The 27056-nt window shown below is 41.9% G+C and overlaps 1 protein-coding gene and 1 long non-coding RNA gene across 44 annotated transcripts in view; one reads left to right on the top strand and one right to left on the bottom strand.

Moving 5' to 3' along the window:
- LOC145509795 (uncharacterized) overlaps positions 1–27056 on the bottom strand; it is a 1222357-nt gene that overhangs the window by 1109023 nt on the left and 86278 nt on the right. For 9 of the 42 annotated variants that reach the window (XR_014056429.1, XR_014056428.1, XR_014056442.1 and 6 more), the window contains one exon: positions 24416–24477. The exons of 29 other annotated variants lie outside the window; for them this stretch is intronic. The gene's annotated coding sequence lies outside the window, so the exon portion shown is untranslated. Of the gene's footprint in view, positions 1–1767; positions 1899–24415; positions 24478–27056 lie in introns of those variants that run through there. 4 more of the 42 variants (XR_014056463.1, XR_014056465.1, XR_014056461.1 and 1 more) reach the window with 1 other exon arrangement.
- LOC145509799 (uncharacterized) lies at positions 1975–25144 on the top strand. 2 transcript variants are annotated; one of them, XR_014056474.1, is made up of 5 exons: positions 1975–2191; positions 2688–2822; positions 8313–8420; positions 10936–11040; positions 20183–21188. It is a non-coding gene; the product is annotated as an uncharacterized LOC145509799 (long non-coding RNA). The 2 variants fall into 2 exon arrangements; XR_014056473.1 differs by lacking the exons at positions 8313–8420; positions 20183–21188 and adding an exon at positions 24988–25144.

Below are 27056 nucleotides of genomic sequence, written 5' to 3' on the forward strand. Positions count from 1 at the left end.
GCGTGTCTGAGGTTATTGATATTTCTCCCAGCAATTTTGATTCCAGCTTGTGCTTCATCCAGCCTGGCATTTCACATGATGTACTTTGCATACAAATTAAATAAGCAGGGTGACAATATACAGCCTTGACATACTCCTTTCCTGATTTGGAACCAGTCTGTTGTTCCATGTCCAATTCTAACTACACTTCTATTTAAAAAAAAGTAAAGGATTAAGAAATAAGTCTAATTATATTAAATGTGAAAAAAATGATGCTATGGAAAACTGTTAACATGGGGAAATGCATATGTCTAATGCATGCATCTTAAAAAAGCAGAAATATGTACTTAAATACATAGATATATACATACTGGTTTAAACTTGTATTTGCATAGATTATTCTGAATGGCACATAAACTGAAAATGGTAGTTGAGTCTGGGGTGGAGAACGGGGAAACTGAAGGATAGGTGAGGACAGAGACTCTGTCCTTTCTCTCCTTTGTACTGTCTGAATCATTTAGGACAAATAAATTAAAATAGGTAGGTAGACAGAAGGAAGAGAGAGAGAAATGGAAGAATGGAGGAATGGAGTGATGGGGGCAGGGCCTCTGTGATGGTATAAATTGTGAAACAAAATAATATGTCTTATATCCTGAACTGTGTAGCCCCAAGTAACCAACTCATGATCCTGCTAGTTGAAGGACATCAAGCTTGATAACTATTATTCAAATTCACTATAGTTTTATTTTAAACTTGGCTTACCTGATCTGTCAGTTTCTAAACAATCTTAATGTATATTTTGCTCCTACTTTCAGTGATTTCTGACTTAGGTAATTTGACTTTGGTGCTCATAAAGTATACTTGTTGGTTTGAACCTTTTTCAACATGATGTACATTGCTTTTCTCTTTAATTAATCTTGACCTTGAATTCTATTTTGTCTAATATGAATATATTACAGTAGGTTTTGTTATCATTATTTGTTTTTATTATTATTTGCTTAGAATATCTTTACTCATCCATATATTTTCACCAACTTGGGTCATTTCGTGTGTCTCATAAGGAACATAGCTGGATATTCATTTTTCTTATCTGTAGTTCTTTGTTTTTCACAGAGTTACTTAAACCATTTACATTTATTTCTCATACTTTGAATTTGTTCCAATCATTATTTTTGTATGTATTATATTTGCTGTGCATTATTATTTCTTATTTTACTATTTGATAAATTCATTAGGTTGTTTATATTTGTTTTACACATTGTGTTTATTCCATGTTCTTCCTTTAATTGTTTAGAAGTGATATTTCCTATCTCTTCTATTTGAGTAGTTCCACTCAAATTTCTAACATGTATATTCAAAATTTATGTGAAACTTACATTTACCTATTGAAGCCTAGTTCTAATCCACACTTACAACCTCCTGTCCTCTCCCTTTTCCCCTGAGCATCCACATGTTGAAATTATATGAGATTTTAGTTCCAAATTTTATTACACTTTAAATAATTAAGATTCAATTATAAGTTATGCTTCTTTTTACTCAGTACTGCTTCCATATTTTTCTTGAGCTTATTTTTAACAATGCTAAAGTATATCCTCTATTAATTATTTCACAATAGTGTTCACAAGTAGCATATTTTGAACTGTCTTGTTTAAAATGTCCTACTTTACCTTCACATTTGAATGACAGGCAGATAGGGTGCAGAATAGTATTTTCACACAGATCTCTGAAAATACTAATTATACATATAATTATATCCCTTCAGATATTCCTTATTTCTAAATGAGATACCTGTTTTTCATGATGATCCTCCTTTAATGTGTCATGATTTGGGATTGTGAGGTCATCATCTTATTAACTGTTTCCCATTAGCCTGTCTATAATCACAGCCTCTCTCCAAACCATCATCACCCTAGAGTCCTGGCACAGGGGTCATCATCCTTTGTGGTGTCATCAACCACCCTGGGCATCACCCCACCTCCCACAGGGGCAGCTATTATGTAAAAGAGGGAAGGAGGCCTCTCACCTCAAAGATTCGTTCACATGCCTCTCCTCTCCCCACCCACCACCTCTAGCTCCAGCTCCCTCAGGGCCACTCTCAAGTCCTTCCACACCTTCCCCTGCACCAACTATAAGGAGTTTCTCTGGTGGCTCAGACAGTAAAGAATCTGCTTGTAATTCAAGAGACCTGGGTTGGGAAGATCTCCTGGAGAAGGTAATGGCAACACACTCCAGTATTCTTGCCTGGAGAGTTCCATGGACAGAGGAGCCTGGAGGGCTACAGTCCATGGGGTCGCAAAGAGCTGGACAGTTTTGGGCTGTGGATTCCTTCTTCAATTTGATCTCATCTAAATTCTAACTTTCAGAGATTCCTCATAATTCCTGACCCACCAATGCTACCCTTTTTAAACACATTTAAAAATTATATCTGTTCATTCTAAGGACTTGAGATGGGTGGCAGGGGAAAGAATATGAGTCTGCACAATCCACCCCTTTGGCCTAATCCCCACCATTACTAACACTGTTTTAAGTTTTACACACACACCCCCTCCATATCTTCACGCTAAATCCAAATAAATTAGGTCTGTGTCGCACACTCTCACAAACAGTAAACTACACTATTTCAGTGACATGCTTGCATTAGGCAAACTTTCTTTATGTTTCTACCCAAGAATAATAATTCCCTGAATTTATTTTTATCTTTTGGAAAGGAGATTTAGATCACCTGATAAGAAACCGCTGCTTCTTGGTTTGGTGACCCTTTGAGGCATCATTGCTTCTTTCCTTCTCCTGTTCTGTCTTATCAAACCCTAGAAGTCTGTACAGGCTGATCGTGGGATTTTGAGGTATGTTTTACGACTTTTTTTCTTTTCTCAAAGTCCAAACTATAGAACTTGCATTTAGATGAAATTACATAGACCCTATGTCAGGGGCCACAACTACACACCCAGGGTCAAAGAAACCTGACTATACAAATGAAGTCCATTCCATTTACTGCCACATGCACACAACCAAGACAAGTGTATGCATTTCACATCTATCATCCTTTCCATCTAAAGAACATTCCTAAGTTACTAAGAATTTCTCAATTCTGTGCAGAGATCTAGAGACCAGTGCCTAGGGCTGAATCTTTTTTGGGTCTCTGTGATACATTTGTTTGTGACTGCTAAGTACTGCTACATATCTCAACCACTGTAATATGAGTGAACAAACAAAAAATGTTTCAGTGAGTAAATACATAGCGAAAGGCAATCTAGTGTATGTGATTAAGAGCTGAGACTCATGTTGAATTTAGAGTTTTCTGCTTATCAAATGTGTGATCTTAGCTAAATTATGTATTCTCTCTGCCTTGGTTTCTATATCTATAAAGAGGAGAAAACAACAGTACTGGATTTTGAGTATTAACTAACTTGCTGTGTGCAAAGTCTAGAATGGTAGTTGGTACACACCAAGCCCCGTTTAAGTATTTGCTCATATGACTAATATCACCAGCAACTGCTTTTACCATATTCACTAGAATGGGCTAATCTGTGACTCTATTTTTGGAAGGAGGGCATCTCTCTTGGCACTTTTCTAATTTCCCACGTGGAGGTGATAGGAATGGGCCTCTCCACAGGCAGACCCTAGAAGGGTCACAAAGTTGACACGTCACCGTCAGAATATTGGGCTGATGCCCAGGCACCCTCTGGAGAAGTGTGACTCTGTGTCCTTCAGAGCTCTTAAGAAAGTCCAGAACAACTCCCTGCAGCTCAGCAAACTCATCAACCCACATATGCTTTGGGAGCCAAGTGGCCCAGAAGTGCAGAGCTGCTGCATCTCACACACTCTCCAGGCACAACCCAAAGAGCCAGTCCCAGGGCTCAGACAGCCGGCTTCTGCCTGATCACATTGTAGTATCAGGTCCTGCAATTTTAGGCTCAGTAATGAGCCTGATCAAGTCATACTCAGCTTTAGAGAGAGAGTAATTCTGAATCAGTTCCGGGGGTCCAGGGTGACTAGGAGCACCCTCACTGCCAGGCCCTGCCAAGAAGCCCCTTTTCAGTCCCTTGTCTTTGCGCAGTTAGTATCCCCTGGATGCAGAATGCTAGCTTAAGTGCTCAGGGAGAGTGGGGAGGGACTATTAGAAAGGAGTGAAAGAAGGTGCTGTCCTTGGGTTACAGAAAAGAATAGAACCTGCTTATGGTTCCTGGTTAGTTAGAAGTGAATCGAGAGACCAGATGGATGAATCTTTTTTCCTTTTCTTTTCTTCAATTTTTTATTTTACATTGGAGCATAGTTGATTAACAATATTATGTTAGTTTCAGGTGTACAGCAAAGTGACCAGTTACATGTATACATGTATCTATTCTTTTTCAAATTGTTTTCCCATTTAGGTTGTTACATAATATTGAGCAGAGTACCCTGTGCTATACAGTAGGTCCTTGCTGGGTATCGATTTTACATCTAGCAGTGTGTACCTGTCAATCCCAAACTCCCAATCTAGCCCTCTTCCCCCGACCCTTCCCCCTGTAACCATAAGTTTGTTCTCTAAGTCTGTCACAGGCTTCCTTTCTTTTCATACAGACTAGATAGACTGTAGTTTGAGCAAGTATATCCTTGGCTTCCCCTCTTCATCTTCCATTGTTACTTCTGCCTCACAGGTTCATAGAGGATGTATTTGTTTGCATTTCTCATTAATGCAATAGTTTTATCTACTAAATCCTAGAAAGCAATAGTGCAGTTTGAAGACATGGCCCCTGCTTTGCTTTCCTGAAGATGTTCTCTCAAGGCGCACACACACACACACACACACACACACACACACACACCTCTGTCATTTCTTCATCAGGAAACACGCAGTCTTAACCAAACCAGGTCAGGCAGCAAAAGCAACTATCAGGAAAACGCTTTTCGTCAGAGCATGCTAGTACCAGGTGAAGATATGTGGATGCCCCAGAGACTAATACTCTGCTTTCTCAGCCCATACACAGTCATTACATTATTGACAAAACCACACCTGCTGAATGGATTAAGAGTAGAGAAGAATGCCTGAGGCTGCTTTCCTCCTCTCCACTGTCCTGAGCAATTCACCTTCCAGCCTCAAACTTGTATTCACAACTCTAGCAGAACAAAAGTCCCACAATTAACCAAATCTGTGCTCTTCAGAAGGCAAATTAGTAACTTTAGGACCTGCTGGTGGTCTCAGGCTCATTACCCCCTCCACACAGAGTGCTACACCAAATTATTTCAACAATTCAATCCAAACAATTCTTACTCAGAAAGGAATTCTGCTCAGTGTGAATTTCCCCCTCTCATTAAACCTCCGAGGATGCTTTAGTGGCTTTATAGATCAACACCCCAGACCACCCTGGGCAGTACAGAAGGGGGACCACGTGGAAAACAGGAGCGAAGGTGGGAGGGCCGTTGTGTTCTCAGCCTCAGGACAGGCTATCTGGTAAGAGAGGCAGGACAGGGGGACACATCCTGTGAGCGTGAGGCCACTCTTTTTAAACAAAACCTTTAAGAGTCTAGAGAATGAAAGGGACCAAGCATGTAGAGTCATGGTGAAGTGGCAGCTTCAGTCATATGGAATATCATTCAGAATTCATGGGAACTGAGTTTCCGGTTTCTGCTCTGATTTCCTCCCTTTGCAAGCTCCTTAATATGACACTTGAATTGGTCTCAGGGAAGAGTCCTGGAAAAGGGCTCATTGGAAAAGACTCTGATGCTGGGAAAGATTGAGGGCAGGAGGAGAAGGGGATGACACAAGATGAGATGGTTGATGGCATCATTGACTCAATGGAAGAATTTGAGCAAGCTCCACGAGATGGTGAGGGACAGGGAAGCCTGGCATGCTGTAGTCCATGGGGTCGCAAAGAGTTGGACATGGCTGAGTGACTGAACAACAGCAACAAAAATTCCTGGACTCCCCCTCCTCAAGAAGTGCTGTCCAATAGAAACAAGTAAGAACCACATCATGCACTTTAAAGTCTCCTAATAAGCACATTTTAAAAAGTAAAAAGAACCAGGTGAAATTAAACTTGGTAGCTTAGTAACCCAATATATCCAAAATAGCATCATTTCAACCTATAAACAATATCACTATCTATTATTTTTTTCATACTGTGTATTGGACAATGCAGTTATTAAAGCTCCCTGCTTCCAGGGAGTTTTCAGTCTGAAGAGACAGTGAAAGTATGAAGACTGTGTATGTGTGAGATGATTATCTGAAGGTTTATTCCAGAAAAAAAGAGGTGGGATAGTTGAGTGATTTAGGTCAAGGAGGCTCTGAAGTCAGACATGGAACCTTGGCTCTGCATCTTACTAGGGGTGTGACTTAGAACAATTTCCCTAACTTCTCCAAGCTTCAGTTTCTTCACCTCACAGGGGTGTTTTGAGGCTTGGCTCTAATTAGTGACAGGAAAATATCAGCTCCAATGACATAAATTATATAAAATCTTTACTACCATTGATATTTTAATTGAGAATTTGGCATATTCTCTTATCTTGAGATCCTTGAAAAAGATCTAATTTACCAATGGCTGACAAAGCCCTAGGATGAGAGAGAGCGATAACTAGTTAGTTCAACAAGAGGGGAAAGAGAGGATGGAAATGAGAAAGAAGCCCAGCAGAAGGAGACATGGATTCTCTGTAGACAGAGGCCCAGACACCAGATTTGTCTTGTTTTATGTCTAAAATTGGGCTTCCCAGGTGGCACTGTAAAGAACCCGCCTGCCAATCCAGGAGACGTAAGAGACATGGGTTCAATCCCTGGGTCGGGAAGATCCCCTGGAGGAGGGCATGGCAACCCACTCCAGTATTCTTGACTGGAGAATCCCATGGACAAGGAGCCTGGTGGGCTACAGTCCATAGGGTCACAAAGAGTCGGACATGACTGAAGCAACTTAGCACACATGTCTCAAGGCACTGAAGCAACAAAGAATTCAGGGTTTAATGAGTGGAGGTATTTCCTGACTATCATATGGCTGGTACATAGGGAGCAAAATGGCCAGATCATCTCCGAGCACAATTCCATGGTTTATGGAAACAAAAAGGAAGAATGGGAACAAGGAGAGCAGAAGTCTGTGGGTACCCCAGAGGGTACTTCACCATCCAAGCCCCCTCATCCCAGGGAATCAGAGCGGCTCTCCTAATACATTTCCTCTTCCCTGTCTGGATTTCTGGGCCACAGTCTCTGTTTTCAATACTAAATGACAAAAAAATGGTATGAATTAGGACATCAATGGAGGGAAACATTCAAGTCTCTGAGGTTGTGGGAACTTAATCTAATCTCTTATCTTATCTCCCCAACCCTCTTCTAGGGTCCCAACAATCTTTTACTCTGTACTTGGGCGTTTGTCCAGGTAAACTCTTCCGATGACAAGGTTACTTACAACTCTACAGTCTAGAGAGGTACCCCCAGTATGGAGCCACAGCATGCCTGTGCTCTGAGCTCCAGGTCATTCTCTGCCTTTGTTTGCCTTCTTCTGGACATGCATATCTTCTCTACCGGCGATCTTCCAACACACAAAAGCAGCCATCACATCTCCCCTTGACTTTTTTTTTTTATGCCAAACTAAACAACTCTGCTTTTTTCCTTCCATTTATTAGTCAAGGTTTCCAGGCCTCTCCCTTGGCCTTCACAGAATCTGTTACTTTTTTTTTTTTAAACTGCAAGGCACAGCGTGGAGCGCACCCTCCGTACAGTGGTCTATTGTTTGCGACACTCAGCCCAGCAGCCCCATTGCTCCTCCGCCTGACCATTCTCCAGCTGATCAATGCTCCTTCTTCCTCTCCCACAGGACACGCTGTCTATTCTCCTTCCACGAAGTTTCTCACGCCTTCCCCAACCTCACCCTCCCCCTCCTCACCCATGCCTCAACCCAGGGCCTCATCACCCTCACCTGGATCACTGAAGTGGTCTCCAGTGGCTTTATTACCTTTACCCTCTCACCTTTGCAATCCATTTTTCATCCTGTTCACCCTTTCTGATCCATAAACCAGTTCACATCACGCGCTTACAGAGACACAACCCTTCTGGCTTCAGAATACGTCTTTAACTCTGCGGTCTAGCCTTCAAAGCTCTCGGTGATCCGGCTTTAAGCCATTTTCATTGTCCTCTATACCCTTTTAGCCATGCTGGGGCCCCTTGCCCTTTTTCCTCAGCCTCAGATATTCATACTTCCTCCCTGGTTATACAGAGTCTTTGGTCATCCTTCAAAGTCCAGGGTAAATGTCATTTCTCCATGATTCCTTCAGTGTTCCCCTCCTCAGAAACCCTACAGCATATCTGCTGTACTTCCTGCTGAATCATTCATGTACTATTTCTCTTGCTCTTTTTTGTTCTTTTTAACCAGACACGCTTCCTGTGCTCCAGGAGGTTCCGATCTAACAAGAGAAACAAACGAGCGAAGAGCAAACAGAATCCTGATGCTCTAAAGGGAGATGGTGTGGGGATCTGGGGTGTGAGTTGTTGTCATTTAGTTTCTAAGTCATATCTGACTCTTTGCGACCCCATGAACTGTAGCATGCCAGGTTTCCCTGCCCTGGGGGTTTAACCAAACCGACTTTGGGATCAAGGAATGCTTCACAAAGAAAAAGACGTTGAAACTGAGTTGTGACGTGAGTGAGAGATCCAGGCAGAGGGAGTTATCTGTGAAAAAGCCACACGGCAAGTGAGATCATGGGTCATTTAAAAAAGTGAATATTTAACTTTGTGTCTCTTTGTAGCCTGAGGATGGCGTGTGGTAGGGACGAAGCTGAGAAATCAGCTGAGGTCAGCTCAGATAGGCCCTTGAAGGTTACGTCCAGTAGCGTGTGGGAGTCATTTCAAGGTTTAAGCAGGCGATTGACCTGCAGAGATTCTGAACTTAGAAATACCATTTAGCAACAGATTGGAGAATAGATGACAGTCAGTTTGGAAGGGAGTCACAGAGATGCTGGAGAAGACTCTTGAGAGTCCCTTAAACAGCAAGGAGATCAAGCCAGTTAATCCTAAAGGAAATCAACCCTGAATATTCACTGGAAGAACTGATGCTGAAGCTCCAATACTCTGGCTCAACCTGATGCAAAGGGCTGACTCAATGGAAAAGACCCTGATGCTGGGAAAGATTGAGGGCAGGAGAAGAGGATGACAGAGAATGAGACGGTTGGATGGCTTCATCATCAACTCAATGGAGAAAAGTTTGAGCAAACTCCAGGAGATGGTGAAGGACAGGGAAGTCTGGCGTGCTGCTGTCCATGCGGTCACAAAGAGTCGGACATGACCGAGTGACTGAACAACAACAACAGGGAGACCTAGTATGATGATGGAGGAAAACCTAGATGCGGCAATAGGCCCCAAGAAGACACGGCAATGCGTCCAAAGATTGGTAAACAAGACTCAACACCTACTAGGCAGAAACTTCACACGGTGGACTTGAATGTGAACAGAAAGGAAGAAGGATAAATGCTGGATCTCTGTTTAGCTCTTACTTTATTTTGTCTTATTTTTTGTATAAACTGTGCCCAAAGAGGCATTACTACCCTCAACAAAGTTTAAAGCCCCTGATAAAGAGGCACAGTCTTTCAAATCAGCTACAGACTCTTCATGCTGCCTCCAGTGGTATCTTACCTAAGTACAGTCAAAATAAGCTTTTGCCAAATTTGCCAAAACACCCAATTTTCGGTAGGCAAGCTTAATTCATGATGTCATATAGGACATAATTTTTGCAAAGGAAAACTTCTACAGGAAGATCACTTCAAGAAAGGCCTACTGTTGGGCCATTCCACGTCCATGCATCCACTTTTCATTTCACAATTGTCTATTGAGTGTCTCTCATATGCCTTGGAGACACAGCATCAAAAAGGACAACAAGCTTCCTGCCTGAAGCTTATTCTAGCAGGGGAGGAAAAAGACATGGAAACAAATAAAATTAAAATATAAATACACATAGGTATAGTTGCCAAAGGGGGAAAAAATGGAATAAGAAGTAAAAACAATGGACTAAGGAGGAGGTAATAATTAAGCTAAAAACTAGGTGACAAGAAGGTGGCAAGATATGTGAGAATATTCTAGGCAGAGAGAAGACTGAAGTGCAGACAGCCTGTGTATCTGGGACTTAAAGGGGAGGGGGATGGAGGCTGGGGGTGAGTTCAGAAAGGTGAGGAGCTCATGGAGGGACCCCAAAGTCATGAAAGAGAGTTTGGATGTTCAGCAGATCAGCATGATCTGACCATGAAGATATTTGTTTCCCCAGAGATGCTGTCCAAGCCTGTTCCTCATACCCTGGGAGGAAAGAAGAGCAGTTTTCCATGACTGTGCCTTTCCTGGGAAGGTTCCACAGGGAGCAGGCCACATCATATCTGTGACCTTCATGTGGTAACATTTCACCTGGGCTGTGCTCCAGCAGCTTTGGCAATCGTAGGTATTATTTATCCAGGCACAGAAATGTACACAGCACTTGGTCCAACAGGGGAACTAAGCCTAAGAACAAAGTCTCTGTTGTGTGCCTGCTTGTGTAGGGAGCCCGTTCCTCTGTCCCCTGCCTCTCCCTGGACCATGAGGACCAGGGACATGATGATGGACCAGAGCAGAGCCAACGAGCCCACAGTGACTGAAGCATCACACAGAGATGCTAGAGAAGAAATGGAAGGCAGCGCTCCAGACATGCCAGATGGTGGCCAAGTGCAAAAGCAATGGTTGTAGATGATGAGCCTGAGGTCAAAAGGTGGAGAAATGATGGCTGAGGAGAAAATCTGGCTTTGAGCCTATTACAGCGAAACAGTATCACAGCATCAGAATCACAGCTGTGAGACACTGGTCTCTTCTGGTTTCCCCAAGAAGAAACAAGTGATTGTTGGTTTCCCCAAGGAGAAACAAGTGATTATTTCTGAAGCTCCAGTGGAAAAAAAAATGAAAGAGTCAAAGACAAGTTCAACGATAAAAGCAAAACTGGATGTATCGAGCCCCCATTTTCCTCCATCTTGTTTTCACACCAGGTCTTCTCTAAACCTTGAAGAAACAAGAGAATTTCTTAGAGTAAGAAAAAGAGACAGAATTGGAACTCATAATGAGGGAAAATATCAACGTCAAAAGGGCCTCTGGTGAGTAAGATTTATTTATTTTTTTCTTATAAAGATTAAAAATATAAGGGCGTGCAATGGTGTTTTAGTCACTGTCATTCCCCCTCTGTCCTGACCCTCTCCCCATAAACAAAAATATCCCCCATCCTTAGAAGAAGTCTGTTCTCAATTATTTGTAGATTCAGAGATGATGGTTGCTTTTGCTTGTTATAAATGTGATTGGGACCACACCATCCATGCTGGGGTCTTGAGCTCTTTCACCCAGTCACTAGAATTTCATCAATGCCCTCACAGTTGACTGGTGCCCATGTGTTGGTGATCTCACAGATACACCATTGTAATGCTTCATTATGGTTTTTCCTTGGAGAAGGGAGTGGGGGTGGGGGTGTCCTGCATAGGTTCCAGCATGTACAAAACACTGCTGTCAGAACTGTCCCCAGTGTAGCAGCCTGAGCATATCACTGTAATCACAGGGGAACCACATTGGCTCCTGGTCAAATGCTGAATTGATTTTAAAATTGCTTTGATGACTTATATATTCAGTGCACAGTTTGGGGCCTCTGTTTATCTCGCCATATGAGCCTAGTAGCAGCTTGAGAGCATTTGATGCTTGTTCTATTGGCCATTTGAAAATATAGGTTTAAGTCACATGGAGCTTGTGCTTTCAGTTGCTATTTCACATTTGGAGTTCATTCCTGGCTGGCCTCCAAAGCACTAGATGAACAGATCTCTTTAAGGTGAAATTTCAGTTTTATCTTTACATAGAATGCTTTTGAGTTAAACATATACATAAGTTGTGCATGATCTTATTTTGGGTTATACAGCACAGGAGAGCTTGAAAGAATAGAAGAGGAAAGGAAAACAAAAACATCACCCAGTCTATTGGTTACATTGGTCACATGTTACCTGGTTTTCCTTCCAAGTTCAGCCAGGTGTTCCAGCCAGCAGGAGGTCTGCCTTTTGCCCAAGTCTCCCACCAGGAAAGATAAGACAATCTTGCCAACATAGAGTGAAAATTCAGCATTGGACCAGAAAAATGAGACTTTTGTTCACTGAGGAATTGATTCATGAAAGAAAGGAGGAGGGAACTGAAATAAAAACCCAGAGGAAATCTGAACTGCAGATCTGGGGGACAAGCTAAGCTTTTGTGCTATGTGTTAGATTAGGGAGGATGATAATTACTTGAAATTAGGAAAACGAAAAGCAAGACAGGAATGTGATAGCCTGAAAAACCAGAGTCCCCAGAGCCCTACTTGTCCTGTCATGACTGCCTGATATTGCACAATTTTTCCCAGGGTGAGTATAACACAGAATTCCGCATGCTTAGGGACATGTTTGATGGATTAAACTAAAATCTAACCTGGGATATCCATTACATTGCAAGATGCATGCTTAATATACATGGAGTTGGGAGGAAACTGTTTATGATGGGAGGCAGAGATGAGTCAAGCCTGCTTTTTAAAATTCATAAGATTAATGCTCATGTTACTCAAGGTCCAAAGAGCACATGATTTCACTTTCTGATCATGCTTTAGTTCCCATTTCCACTAGAAAGATGTCAGTTGTTTCAATCCTGTCTCCAGAGAACTAAAATATCCTTATTTCCAGGGGTGTAAAATGATAGCAAGCAAGCCCTGAATTAGCATTCTTTAAACCCTTTCAGGGCTCAATGTCCCCTGGAAAAGAGGCAGAAAGAAACCAATGTTATCGCCAATCCTGGCGATGCTCTATCAATACCACCATTTTGTCTTCCAAAACACAGGGCCTAAATGCTGAATATGACAGAGACGGGTACATTGAATCTAGATCAGCTGGCTAGGGTATGAGGAAAGCTGAAGTATTCACATCTCTAAGATTGCTAATCCAGGTGATAAAGGGTTAAGACCTAAAGTCAAGGAAAATGTGATCAGCTGGTCTGGGCCAATCAACACGTTTCAGAATAATAGTTTGAGGTCTGAGCATCGAAGATACATTTCCAGTGGTGCTCAGGATACTTAAGTTTCAGGGACCTTCACTTTGTACAGATTCTGAGAGGAACCCTAAGTATGTGTTCCTGTGGCCATGTGTTTTCATAAAACTTGTAAGATACCTTAATTACCATGGATACAGACTGCCATCTCTTTCCACCTTGTCTTGCCCTCCATGTTGGGAGGCCATATACATTTTGAGTATCTGATAATGTGAAGTCAAGTAGGCAATGCCTTGGCTGGGGTTTACTATGATATACTTATGAGTTTTTCAGTAACTTCTGTGTGTAATTATCGCTAATCATCCAGGGTAACAATGACTTCTAATAATGGAAGTCATTATTTAATAATGGAAGTCTCACCCACAGGTCCAATTCATCTAGTTGGGTCCTAAAGGCCCAAAGTCTGAAGTAGTATTGTGATATGAATTAGTTCCACAGTACCAGCACCAAATGGAGAAGGAAATGGCAACCCACCCCAGTATTCTTGCCTGGAGAATCCCATGGATGGAGAAGCCTGGTGGGCTGCAGTCCACAGGGTCACAAAGAGTCCAACATGACTGAGCACACACACACACACACACCAGCGCCAAAAGTCCGTGGGTAATAAAAAAGGAGCAAGTTCTGTAATGCATGAAGCCAGAAGCTATTCTGACTTCTTTTCTGAATTTGTTGATGTTTGTGGTATCTGACAGCCTTTTGAAATGTTGAAGTTTATTTCTTTCTTGCATTCTACATAAATATTTTGTTTCATATCTACTTTATATTACAGCTGTGTAGAATAATCTTTTTTCCAAAGGAGTTCTAAAGGCTTGGATTTATCCCTGCCAATCATTCAGGGTGGTGTCCAAGAAGTCACCAGAGAGCATCATAGACAGTAGGCAGAGGGTTAGTATAGCAAAATTTTTGGACCCTGAGATTTCAGAAGCTGGAAGAGCTATACGATCAACATTGCTAGAGATTCTGGTGTAGCTCTGACTAACCCTGCCTGATCAGTTCTTCACTGGATTCTGAAAAAAGTCTTTCACTATAAACACCCTCTTCATAGGAAAAACAAAGCATTTTTAAAGGAGAGCCCAGTTCTCCCAGGGTTATAAATTACATACCATGTTTTTTTCCTACCAATGCTGTCATGCTCCAAGGGCTGGACAGAGTGCCGTGTTGAAGAAACTGTGATAATCCATAACATATATTTGGCTAAAACTTCTATTATCACTGAACCCCAAGTATTGGGTTGGCCAGAAAGTTTGTTTGGGATTTTCTACAAAATGTGATGGAAAAACTTGAACAAACTTTTTGGCCAACCCAAAATGATGTCTCAAATCCAGGAGCCCCTCCCTCTTGCCTCAAATCCCTGTCTATACTCTGCCAGGATGCCAAGCTCCTCCCACCTTCTAGGATAAACTAAGGACATGAAAACCAAGCTCATTATGATTGACTTAATCACTAGAACACATTCTCTCTTCCATTTCTAAAAGCCCTTGATTATTCTTCTGCACAAACACCGGGGTTTGTTTACTGTCCTGACATGTTTTATTAGATCTCAATCTATTTCTTCCATAGTTCATCTATAACCCATACTTCAAAGGATGTTAATTCATAAAAGTAGCTGATGGAATACAGTGTGGTGTCAGGATGCATACTTCTTTCTGCTGTACAAGGCATAATTTGGACATTGAGGTCTCAAGCTGTTTAAGTCCAGCCCATGGGTTAAAGTAAGGTATCTTCAGTATAGGAAGGGTATTAAGAATTACAGCAAACTGGATACACTTCAAGAGAAACAAGACCTAATAACCCAGATAGAATGAAGAAGGGGCAAGTTTAATCTCACATATTAAAACTGACCAAACATTTCTGAGAATATAAAGCTACTTTTAGGTATACATGCATTATACAGATGCCTTATACCATTAATATTATGCATGTAGCAGCAACCAGTTATAAATCTACATTCTGAGATGTGTTGCTGTCAACTCTCAGTTTAAAAAAATTTAATTATATGTTCAAAGTGATCAGAATGCAAGAATAAAACATAGTTCCATCATTGTAAATGACAAGTAAAGACAACACTCAGTATGAACACCACGAAACACCTAGAACACTTCCTCTATCCTTTACCAACACAAAACAGTAAAGTTTTACTGGAAATAATAAACAGCAAATCATAAACAGCATCTGATGATATCCAGTCTTTAAATGGCCACCAATGATCCCTGCCTCCTAGCATTCACACCCCTGTGAAGTCTCATCCCACACTGTATTAGATTTGGTCCGTATGGCCAGCAGAAAATGGCAGAAGTGATGACACATTACTCTTGAGATTAGGATATATGAGACTGTGGCTTCTTGGGTATTCTCCTGCTTTTCCTTTAATCTCTGCCTCCCTCCTTCCCTTCCTCCCACCCTCATTCCTTCCCTCTCTCCTTCTCTGCCTCTCTCTCTCTCCTTCCCTCTTCCCTTCATCACTATCTTCTGCGGAAACAAGCTGCCATGTTGTAAACAGACCTATGAGAGGTACCTGTGGTAGGGACACTGAAGCCTCCAGCCAGGAGCCAGGAAGGTACTGAGCAATGCTTACATCCACCTGAGTGGAATGAGATTTGATGGTACACCCTACCCGCCCTACCAAGTCACTATTGGTAGAGGACCTACCTCCATGACCTTCCAGAGATGAGAAAAGCCTGCCTATAGACTTAAAACTGAGAGGGTCACACACTAAAAAAAATTCATATTTTCTATGAAATTTTTTTTTAAAAAATATTCTCGCTTGTTCAACCACACTATAAACAAGTGCACTTAGAGGCCGAGAGAATGGGGAGAAGACAAACAAAACCATCAGTGGTTCTGTTCTGTTCCCAGTTCGAGTTCACACATCTTCCTTTTTTTATTGGAATGCGGTTGCTTTACAATGTTGGGTTGGTTTCTGCTATACAACGAAGTGAATCAGCTATATATACACATATATCCCTTTTCTCTTGGGCCTCCCTCCCACCCCACCCCCCATCCCATCCACCTAGTTCATCACAGAGCATTAAGCTGAGTTTCCTGTGCTGTAGAGAAGGTTCCCACTAGCAATCTCACATGTCTTCTTAATCCAGGAGAAAACTACAAGCTCAAGTCCCGCACTTTAGACACACATTGAAATCACATGGCACCAAATTTCTTACAGTCGATTTCTTTGACTGTGACTTTGCATTTGCTATGCATTTAGAGATTGTTTCTGATAAGTCAATAGAGCTTTTCAGAAACTGTTAACTTATGCAATATGTCAAGTAAGAATAGCATTTTTTAACCTACCAGGGGAACAGAATATGAAACATTCAATTTCGAAAGTTCCCAAGGTAGAGGCAATAGTGGCTAACTCACTGATATTTCTGGTGCTGATTCTATAGACAAGAAATCAATATTTCTAACCCTAAACTTGGGAGAGAAACAGAGTAGATTTCTAAGTGATGATACTTATTTTAGGATGCCCTTTCCTTTTTCTTTCTTTCTTCCTCCTTCTATTTAAGACTCATTGGTGACTTTTTTGCTACTATATTCTGGAATCCCTCTCACACTGCTCATTACAGTGCAAGCATATACAAGACATATCAAATGGTTTGATCTTAATCACATCCTTCCTTTCCAAATCAAACCTAATGAGATCATATGAAAAAGAAAAATAAACAGCAACATTTACAAACAGTATTATATAAATAACACAGCAAGAGAAGCAATACATAGGCACATTGTAATATCTTCCTAGCGAATTCTGACTTGATTCAAAGATGAAATACACGCAGTACGCGGAAGAAGAACTAGAGCTGATATGTAACCAAGAAAGACTGAAAGCCAAAGCAACATATAGCCTATATTCTAGTAAGCTGTCAAAGCAAAGGAGAGATTTTTCTGATTCCATAGAAATTACCAGTCTTCACACATTTTAAAAAATGAAAACAAGTGCTATACTTTTACAGGTAATAGGGAGTAATTCCTCCCAAGTATGTCCCAAGGCTTTTCCATGGAGCATTCCCTGCTACTCACTCCTGGAAGTTGTTTCATAAACTCCACACAGAAATCCACTTCATCTTCCAGGAGATGCTATAAGTCATAAACTTCTCATTCCAAGCAATCAGGAAATAGAACTTTATTTACAAAGTTAAAATAGAAGCTGCAATAAATAATTCCTGCCAGAAAGCTAAAAATAATTTTTACTCCTAATTACTATAAAAATAAGACAGGGCAAGGTTGGAGCCCAAGTTTCCAGCACTTCCTGGCTATGCAAATGTCAAAGCGTCACTTGGCAACAGCTGGACAAACAACAGAGTTTTGTGTCAACCAAGACAAAGCAACTGGCCATCACTGAGATGCCTTCAGGGGAGGACGGGGTGGTGGTGGGGGACTGGCAGTTTCTTTATGAACAAGATTATTATCTGTAACCCACCCTAGCCATTTCTTTTTTTTTTTTTGCTTTCCCCAAAAGTCACTTGTTAATTTCCCATTAGACTGAATAGAAAGGCAACAGTCCCAAGTATTGAATCAGCATCTGGCCATAATGCAAAGCAACTGTGTCAGTGAATCAGCACCTTTCTAAAACTGAATTTGACCAATGAGGCAAGCAGTCTGTAAGAACTTTGGTGTTCAACAACATCTGTCACTCACGGAGAGATTTCCCACAGCTCTAAATTTCCCATTTGCTAAACAGTTCCCACATCACTGATAAGTTCAGTCTGATTTTGCTCAGCTAATACTCTTCTGTGGAATTAGATGTCAAGTGTTGGTGGAATTACCCAGTAGAATGGACTGCCTGGGTTTGAACCTCACTATACTGTATACTAGTTTTGTGTTCCTGGGCAAATAACTTCATCTGATTTCAGCAGTGGTAAAGAGGAAATAACAATAGAACCTGTTTGAAAAGGTGGCTCTGAGTGTTAAGTGCCAATGAGCATGTCACATGCTGGGCACAATGCCAGGCATTAAGCAAGTGCCCAGGAGGTAGTAATCCTCCTCATTCTTGTTGTTTTTTTTAGTCTTATTTCTATTGTTGTTATTATTACTGGTGCCAAACTATGAGAGTTCATTTCCTAAAATGGATGCCTAGTGTTAAAGTTATTAGCAGTGTTAGCAATGTTATTAGAAAGCATACTTATCAAGCCCAAACATGTGCACAGGCTTACATTAAGTACAGAATAAATACAGTATGGGCTTTATACTCTCAGAATTAATCACGGGTACTCTGTTGTTCCATTTGAGTCATGGAGCTGTTTCTCTCAATAATCTGCACGATGATTACATTACATCTCCTATTAAAACATATTCCAATCTCTTCTTAAACCCAGACTCATACTCTGCATAATAATTCTCAACTTCTCCAGTGATAGAATTCACAGGATAGATGATGAAAAGACCTTTGAGAAATTCATCTCCACTCCAAAGAACAAAGCCATAGCCAACAAGGAATCTATAATTTACTCATGTCCATATTCAAATTTATATATGAAGGCACCAATAAGGAAAATCCAGGAACGCTGTAGGCTAAATAACTCATCCACAAGAAAAAAAAAGGTGAGGGGCTTTGAAATGATGACTTCTTCATAAAAGCAAAACTCCTGCAGGGCAAGTCACCTACTGGTTTTTAATGGAGTGCAGAGTTTAATCCAGTTATAAACTAAATCACACTGAAATCAAGTCGGGATCCCTCCAGCTGATTATAAAATGAATGAATCTAAGAAGGAGCCCTTCTATTGCTCTCCTAAAGAACTTACTCTTCCCTTCATGCTACGGTCATCATTCCATAAAATACAGAGACTACTTGCAGGCAACTCTTTGAGTTAAGATACACATTTAGTCACCTGTCTTTTTGGGAAAATCCTTCTTCTCTTTCTAAGGTTGGGGAATAATGAAATAATTCATTTCAAATAATATAAGGCAATATACTTTGACAAAGGGTTGTGAGTAATAATGCAAAAGTCAACTGACATCTATTTGGAGCTTACCAAAAATAAGCCAAGTAATTGATGTGTTTGAAGTTCCTACGTAAGTAGAGGACTAACATTTATGTCGATGGATGGAACTCATCTGGCCATGGTAAGAAAAAAAGAAAGAGAGAAGAAGTAAAGAATAACCATTTGTTGAGAGCCATTACAAGTCAAACAATTGTAATTTATGTAGACTGTCATTTACCCCTCATAACAATTCTACGGTGAAAATACTTGTCTCCATTTTAGGAATGATGAAAGAAACTGACATCCGAAGAACTTAACTGACTTGTCTAGTGCTCCATAGCTACTACAGATTGAGCCTCCAGGGAGCAAAACTGTCCATGTTCTTTACGTTACGTGTGTGTGTTAGTCACTCAGTCATGTCCAACTCTTTGCGACCCCACAGACCGTAACCCGTCAGATTCCTCTACCCATGGATTTCTCCAGGCAAAAATACTGGAGTGGGTAGCCATTCCTTTCTCCAGGGGATCTTCCTCACCCAGGGATCGAACATCGGTATCCCACATTGCAGGCAGATTCTTTACCGTCTGAGCCACCAGGGAAGCCCACTTTACATTTAACGTTAACCTGCAAATAGACCAAGCTATTACATACCCATGGACATTAACTTTAAAATAAGTTTAAAAATTATTAATTTGGGTGTTAAGACTGTACAGTGTGTTTTGATATAGAAATATCGTTGTAAATGACAGACTGGAAGATCAGTGTACAAACAATTAATGAAACCAGAATTTCATATAAATGCTTAATCGCTGCTGCATTAGTTGTTGGTAATTTTGCTTCTCTTTACTTCTTGGATTAGGTGTTTGGGTTTATTGTGGGAGAAGGAAAGCAAAAAACTGCAATTTATAACTTCAGATATTAGCCAGGGACTATCTGATTGCAAGAAACAAAAACGTTTAAATTAGTTTCAGGCAAGTAGGAGGAACACGAGGAGTGAGGCTCAGATGGGAAGCGAGCAGAAACAGGCATTGTACCCTCCAGCGCTGAGGGGGTCACTGCCAGCCTTTGCTCTGCTCTGTGGGGTTGCTGCTTTCTTCTCTCTCTCAGGGTAACTTTCTCTGCCTCTCCATACTCAGGGGAAAAAATGCCCTACTTTATATCATGTCCCAGTTCAAATGCATCCTTAAAAAAAGCAACCTCTGAATAGGTTAGTAAATACTCTCTGGAATATCTGGTTCACTGGAAGCTTGTATTTATTTTTTTGCTCCAGCAGCAGAAAGGGACTCTCCAAACTCTCAGAGCATCAACGTGTATCTTAGTCTGCTCAGGCTGTTATAACGAAAAGCTACAGACTGCCTGCCTTAAACAACAAATATTTATTTCTCACAGTCTTGAAAGCTGGGAAGTCCAAGATTAAGGTGTTGATAGATTTGAAAGATGGTAGACATCTGCCTTCTGCGACATCCATGTCTTTCTATGGACGAGAGAGAGGTCTGGCATCTTTATCTTTCTGTAAAGACACTAATCCCATCTTGGAGATCCGCCCTCATGACCTCATATAAATTTCATAACTTCCCCAAGGTCTCACCTCCAAATACCTTCACATAAGGGGTCAGGGCATCAACCTGTGAGTTTGAGGGTGATACAAATATTCAGTCCATAACAACTTGTGCCACCATCGCCTTGGTTCTCAGGCACACACACCCCCACCACCATCACCAGCATCCCCACATTGCCTAGCCCTCCTCTTCTTCCATTTCTGATCTTTCTTCTGCTGCTAGCACTTCTATTTCTAGAAGTGAAATAGATTTCATTAACCAATATTAACCAACAAAGCCTCAGGAAGAGTTGTTGGCCAAAGACCTTTGGAGAAGAGTAGTCTGGGCCCTGCAAGCTCTAACAGCACCTGCAGATCTTCTGGAGGGGTCTCTGATGGATGAGTGTCCAAAAGCAGCATTCTAAGGTCAGACTTGGGGATACCCGTTTTGGATTCTATTTCAGGCACAATCATCAGACACAGTGCCATGGACAAACTTCTTCCTTCTAAACATCAGTTAAAAAGCCTGCAGGATCTGAGTAGATGACCCCTAAATTCTACAGTTCTGTGACATGGACACTATGCCAGTTTGGCCATTCCTCCATTTATTATCATTTAAAGTCAACATAAATATACTTGATGCCAAAGCTACATTTTCTCCCATATTCCAAGTTACTTTATCTTCCTATTTCTGAATACACTTATTTTTAGTTCTTCAAAAATCATGATCAGTCACAAAGTTGTGTTGTTTTTATGAGTTCGCCTCTGGTTCTAGCACTCCAGGGGATTCATTTATTCATTCATTCTTTCAACCACTGCTTAGCGAGCACTTCTGCCAGGCATAAAGAAAAGTGCCAGACATACCAGGCCCTCAAAACAAGCTGAACCTCAAAAAAACTGATCACCATAAACAGCAACAAAGACTACTAGCAGCTTCTATGAAGGCTAACTGATATGTCAGGCTAAAATATCTTTAGAGTACAGGGAGAAAATACAACTGATGTTTGGCAAGTACCTCAGTGCGGCTGAGAAAGCTGAGTCCTTACCAGACTCAGAGCAGCTTCATTAAGCTGTCTTCTGACAATTGACAATGTCACAGAGAGCTCACATACAAACGTGCAGAAAGGGAATGGGGCGGGGCGGTGGCAGGGAGGAACTGATGATTGGTTGGTTGCTAACCTCCATGTGCTTCCATTTTTATTGTCTTGCTAGTAGTGCGGAGGGGTGTGGCGGAGACGGAAAGCATGTCAGACTCTGTCATTCATTATGCGAAAAGTGAAAGTGTTAGTCGCTCAGTTGTGTCTGACTCTGCGACTCATGGACTCTAGCCTGCCAGGCTCCTCTATCCATGGAATTCTCCAGGCAAGAATACGGGAGTGGGTTGCCAAGCCCTCTTCCACGGGATCTTCCCAACCCAGGGATCGAACCTAGGTCGCCCACATTGCAGGTGGATTCTTTACCATCTGAGCCACCAGGGAAGCCCAAGAATACTGGAGTGGGTACCCTATCCCTTCTCCAGGGGATCTTCCTGACCCAGAAATCGAATCCATTGAGGGTGGATTCTTTACCAGCTGAGCTACCAGGGAAACCAAACTGTAACAAGGACGGTTCCCTCAAGTCCTAGCCAGCTGGCCAGCTCTGCAGGGTCTCCCTGAGCATTTCATGAACACACATCACCATCATAACAACCCAATAACAGAGACCTGCGCTTCACATGATTGAATTTTTTCCTCTCTGTATTAGTCATACTTCTCCAGAGAAACAGAAATTGAATACATACATTTTTTCAGAGACAGAGAAAGACTGATTTTGAAGAATTAGCTCAAACAATTATTGGAGGCTGAAAAACCTCCAAAACCTGTTCTCTATAAGCCCCGGAGACTCCGGAAAGCCAGTGAAGTCATTCAGTCTGAGCCTAAAGGCCAGAAAATGAGGACAGTCAATAATGTAAATCCCAGTCCAAGGGCAGGAAAAGATGAGATGAGATGTCCCAGCTCCACAACAAGGCGGCAGAAAAGTGGCATAATCCTCCCTCCCCTGCCTTTTGTTCTCCTGGACAGACTGAATGACAGCCACCCACACTAAGGAGGGCAGTCTTCTTTACTGCATCCACTGACTTGAGTGCTAACCTCATCATAGAAACACTCCACATACACACCCAAAATTAATGTTTAATATGCTCTTTGGGCATCCTGTAGCCCAGGCAAACTGACACAGAAAACTAACCATCACATCACCTAACACATCTCTATGGGTTTGTATTCTACGTGAATACTTTATAAGGAGGGCTAAGGTGAGATGGGACCCAGAGTAATTACAGAAATGTGATGTAAAAGCAGCCATAGGATTCCCACAGGCCAAAAATGTGCCAGAAGTCTAATCAAAGAACAAGAAGGAAGATCTGTCAGGCTCTGCTTCTCTTTCCTAATATCTTCACGTTCCCATCTCTCTCCATTCCCATGTTGGTATCTTGACTCATTGAATCTGGGGTTCCCAGTGGGCCTCCCTCAAGCCAAGTTTTCTGTTCTTCAATCCTATTTTCAAAACTTAGATTATCTTCCCCTGCTGATTCCATCACAGTCCTCCTGTCTCAGAAATCTGTTTCTGTCTACATCAAATATCTGGACCTGGCATTCAAAGTTTCCTGTTCTCCTTTCCCGTCAAACTGGTCTCACTCCCACCCATGGCATGCTCACTCCTGCCTCTCTGCCATACTCCTTTTCTTGAACACTTGACTACCTTACCATCATGAGCTTGAATCTTTCTGTCCTTCAAAGTCAGTCTAGTTCTACTCCCTGCACAAAAATCAGCTATGACCACTCTGGCCTTCCCCAATTGAAGGTCCTTTCACTGAACACCTCTGATGCTATACCAAATAATTTTGCAAGTTATGATGTTTTTTAGTATCTTTTAATCTTGTCTCTTCAGTTAGACTGTCAACACCTGGCACTACACCTGTGATATAAACTCTCTAGGTTTTCAAGAAGTGAAAGAATAAATGATTATACTGGCCATATTATCTATCTTATTTACCTCACATATTAAAGTCACCCAAGGTAAGTACCAATGTTTAATCCAAAAGCAATTATTAAATGGTTTCCAATTGTAGCACCTGGAAGAGTCCAGGAGTAATAATAATGTAGGCAAACTCATGCCTTCACAGAGCAGAGCACACAAGTGAGAAAGATGGCATCAAAAGGATAAATAGTTAGCTGAACAGTCTGGATATACAGATGATGATAAGACAGCTGTCATGTACAGGCCAAGGACTCACTCAAGCAGGAGAGTGGATTTTAGGGCAGTAAGATGGAGGCAGAGAGCAAGAAGTGTCAACAGATTAATAATGAAGGGCATGGAGAAAACTGTCCATATCTCAGCTTGGACGAGAGAAGGGGTAAAGTAATAAAGAAAACATGCAAAAGATGTATAGGCAACCTGAGACCCATTTAGCTCTGTCTCCAAAATGAGACTATGTGCCTGTCAAGAGTTGGAACAGGGGCTTGTTTGTTAATTTGTTGATTCTAACTCCAAGCATCAGCATATATATAGTATCTATTCATTGATTCCAGGTGTTCTGTGTGGGTTCTCTTGGTGATTCATTGGTTCATTTACCATTTTATTAGGTACTTACTGTTTGTTAGATTTCCTGCCAGGTGATGTTAAAGCATACAAGACACTGGGCCAGCCCTTCAAGTGAAAATAAGACTGACAAAAAGGAAGAAAAATGATACTGCAAGAAGAGAATCAACGTCCTTATGGGTGGGGCAAGAGTAACCCTACAAGTGTCCAGAGAAAGAAGAGCCAATGTCAGAAGCAGCTGGTGTTGTGGAAATTGTTCTATACAATTTCTAAGAGTTGTCTAAGCCAGCTTTTTTAAATGAGTTTAAGATGTACATTTCAGGTTTTACATTTTATTCTAAGTGGTATCAAGATAACAACAGCAACAAACACTTAGACAGCACTTACTGTCTGCCAGGATGTAGTTTAGATGCTCTTCAAGTGTTCATTGATTACATCTTCACATGACCCTGTGATGAGATAAATACTATCTTCAGCCACATTTTAAAGGTGAGGAAACCAAAGAAGAGTTAAGACCCTTGTCCAACCAAGGTCACAGAGCTTGGCCATAGTGGAGCCAGCACTCACACTGGGGAGCTGGGCCCCAGAATCCATGTTCATCAGCAATACATTTAAGGGAATATCACACATGAACATGGAATACATCCCGAACACTACTTAAATCAAAGGTGACTGTACAATCAACGGGTCCTAAAAATTCAAGAACTCTGTACTTTGATGTGTTACACTGAATTGGAATGGGAATTTGGCTTGATTTAGCAAATATTTATTTAGCTGTGGAGGATTAAGAGATGAGTAAGATGCAGTCACCCTCCTTAAGGAGGTCAAAATGTAGTGGGAGACAGAGATAAGCAAACAGCTTTTCACAGTGCACTGTGCTAAGTGCTGTAGTAGTATTTCTATTGTGTCAACAAAGCTTGTGGGCTGCTGAAGACAAAGGGATTAACGCTGTCTGCCAGGTTTCACAGAGGCGGTAACCGCTGAGCTGAGGCTTCACAGAAGAAAGACTGCACTCAGGTGAGGAGGGCTATGCATGGGACAGAGGACCTTCCAGGGATGGCTGTGCAGAGAACTGATAAGGAGTGATAATAAAACGGTACCATCGCAGTCCCTAAATTCTGCTTTGGCCTTGCCAGTCCTTTTCCTCAAGATCTCTCGGGGTATATGTGCACAACAAAGGCAAAATCAGGCCAGCTAATATTTCCTACTTAGCTTCCTGACCCCCCTTCCCCACATCTTAGTAAAGACTCTGAGAAGCTGAGACCCATAGAAAATGCCTTTAAGTTAGGATGGCTGAAATGCCCTAGAATCCCAACACAGCAGAGAAGGCTCGCTTTATTTCACCCCAAACCCAAAGTGTCTGCCTCGTGACTCTCGCTGGAGAAAAAGTCAATCCTGAATATAGCATGGAGTAAAGGGAGCCAGACACAGAGAGCAGGATAAGGACTTGGGTGGTGTGAGACGCACAGAGAGGGGAGCCTCCCAGGCCTTCAACAACTCCAGCCAAGGAAGGGGAAGCCACGGATGCAGGAAAGAACAGGAGGGAGAACTGGGCTGTGGCAGGGAGTGGCCTCCGTCCTCGTTTCCACTCCTGCCTTGTGAGAGCCTTTGAAGTGTTCACAATACATGCACTGCTGCTTTTATTTATTTTTTAAAAATAGAGTGTAATAAAACCTCCAGCCACTGGCAGTTCTTATAAGGGACTGATGATAGCACCCACTCCTCCCTAGAAGGAGAATGAGGGTAGTGAGGGGGACGCTGTGAGAGCAACACATCACATCACACGGAGGCCTAAGATTCCACCGTGGGTTCAGGGCATGGGTCTAAGCCCACTGTGCAGAGCATCCAGCTCATGGGGAAGAGTTAAAGCAATGAGGTCATGTCCCTCTGACAGACTCAGTTTCTCCATGTGAAAGTGAAAGACATTGTTTTGGCATCTCAGTAGGCAGCATTGATTTCTGACATCCTAACAATTTCTGCTCACAGTTGGGGTGACAGAGAAGGCTTAAAGCATGGGATTTCACTTCCCACCCCTGTGGCCACAGGCTTGTTACAGAGCTCCCCAGCCCTCTTGAGAGAGAGACCTCAGTAAGATGGCAGTGATGCCTGCTCCACAGGGTGGATGGGATGCATCAATGAGAGAAGGTCAAGGGCCACACCAGGAGCCTGGCCCACGGAACTCACTGGTGGTTACTCTAGGAGGACCATCCCTGCCCACCTATTCTATGGGCATGGACATAATTAATGTTATTTATTGTAGGGTCAGCACAGGATTGAGAACTAACTCTATGTATTTTTAAGCAAAATGAGTTTAATACAGGGACCGAGGGGTTTATAAAACCACTGAAAAGAGTGAGAGATGTCTAAAGCAACCCAGAACCAACCTAGCAGGGGGCCTGCTAACTCAAAGGCACAACTAGATCCACAGCCCTGTGTCCAATCTGAGGCCCCTAGTGCAGCAGGAAGCAGGAAGATGGATGTGAGGAGCAGCACTCAGAGATGAGACATGAGATCAAGAAGGGGCCATGACCCCCACTGCTTCTTGACAACCAGTTAAGAAGGGACAGGAAGTCAATGCAGAAAACCCACGGTCTGGCTGGTCATTAATACAGTCAGGATCCAAAAGAAGCCCAGCTTGCTTCTTCTAAATCTCCTGGGAGAACTTCTTAACTGGAACCTAACTTATAGGCAGAATTTTAGCTGCAAGGGAGCCTGGGAAATGTAGTTTCAAAGTAGACAACCATGTGCCAAGCCAAACCTCTGATTATAAAAGAAGGAACACAACTTTGGAATTCAGTACAAAATGGGAGGACAAGACATGTGAGAGCAGAGAAAAATATCACTGAAGACCCAGTACAAAGAAAGAGGAATCAGCAAGAACAACTGGGTAACTGCAACAAAGAAGGGTAAGAAGGACTCTATAAAGAAAGCTAGAAACTAGACATCTGACATTGCCTAGAAGCTAAAATAGAGACCACTTCTGACTTTCCACATTTCCCCCCTTTAGAACAGTGAAAACTTAGATCCT

This window comes from Giraffa tippelskirchi, chromosome 6 (genome assembly GCF_054371585.1).
Source record: "Giraffa tippelskirchi isolate mGirTip1 chromosome 6, T2T-mGirTip1v1.2.pri, whole genome shotgun sequence".
NCBI lineage: Eukaryota > Metazoa > Chordata > Mammalia > Artiodactyla > Giraffidae > Giraffa > Giraffa tippelskirchi.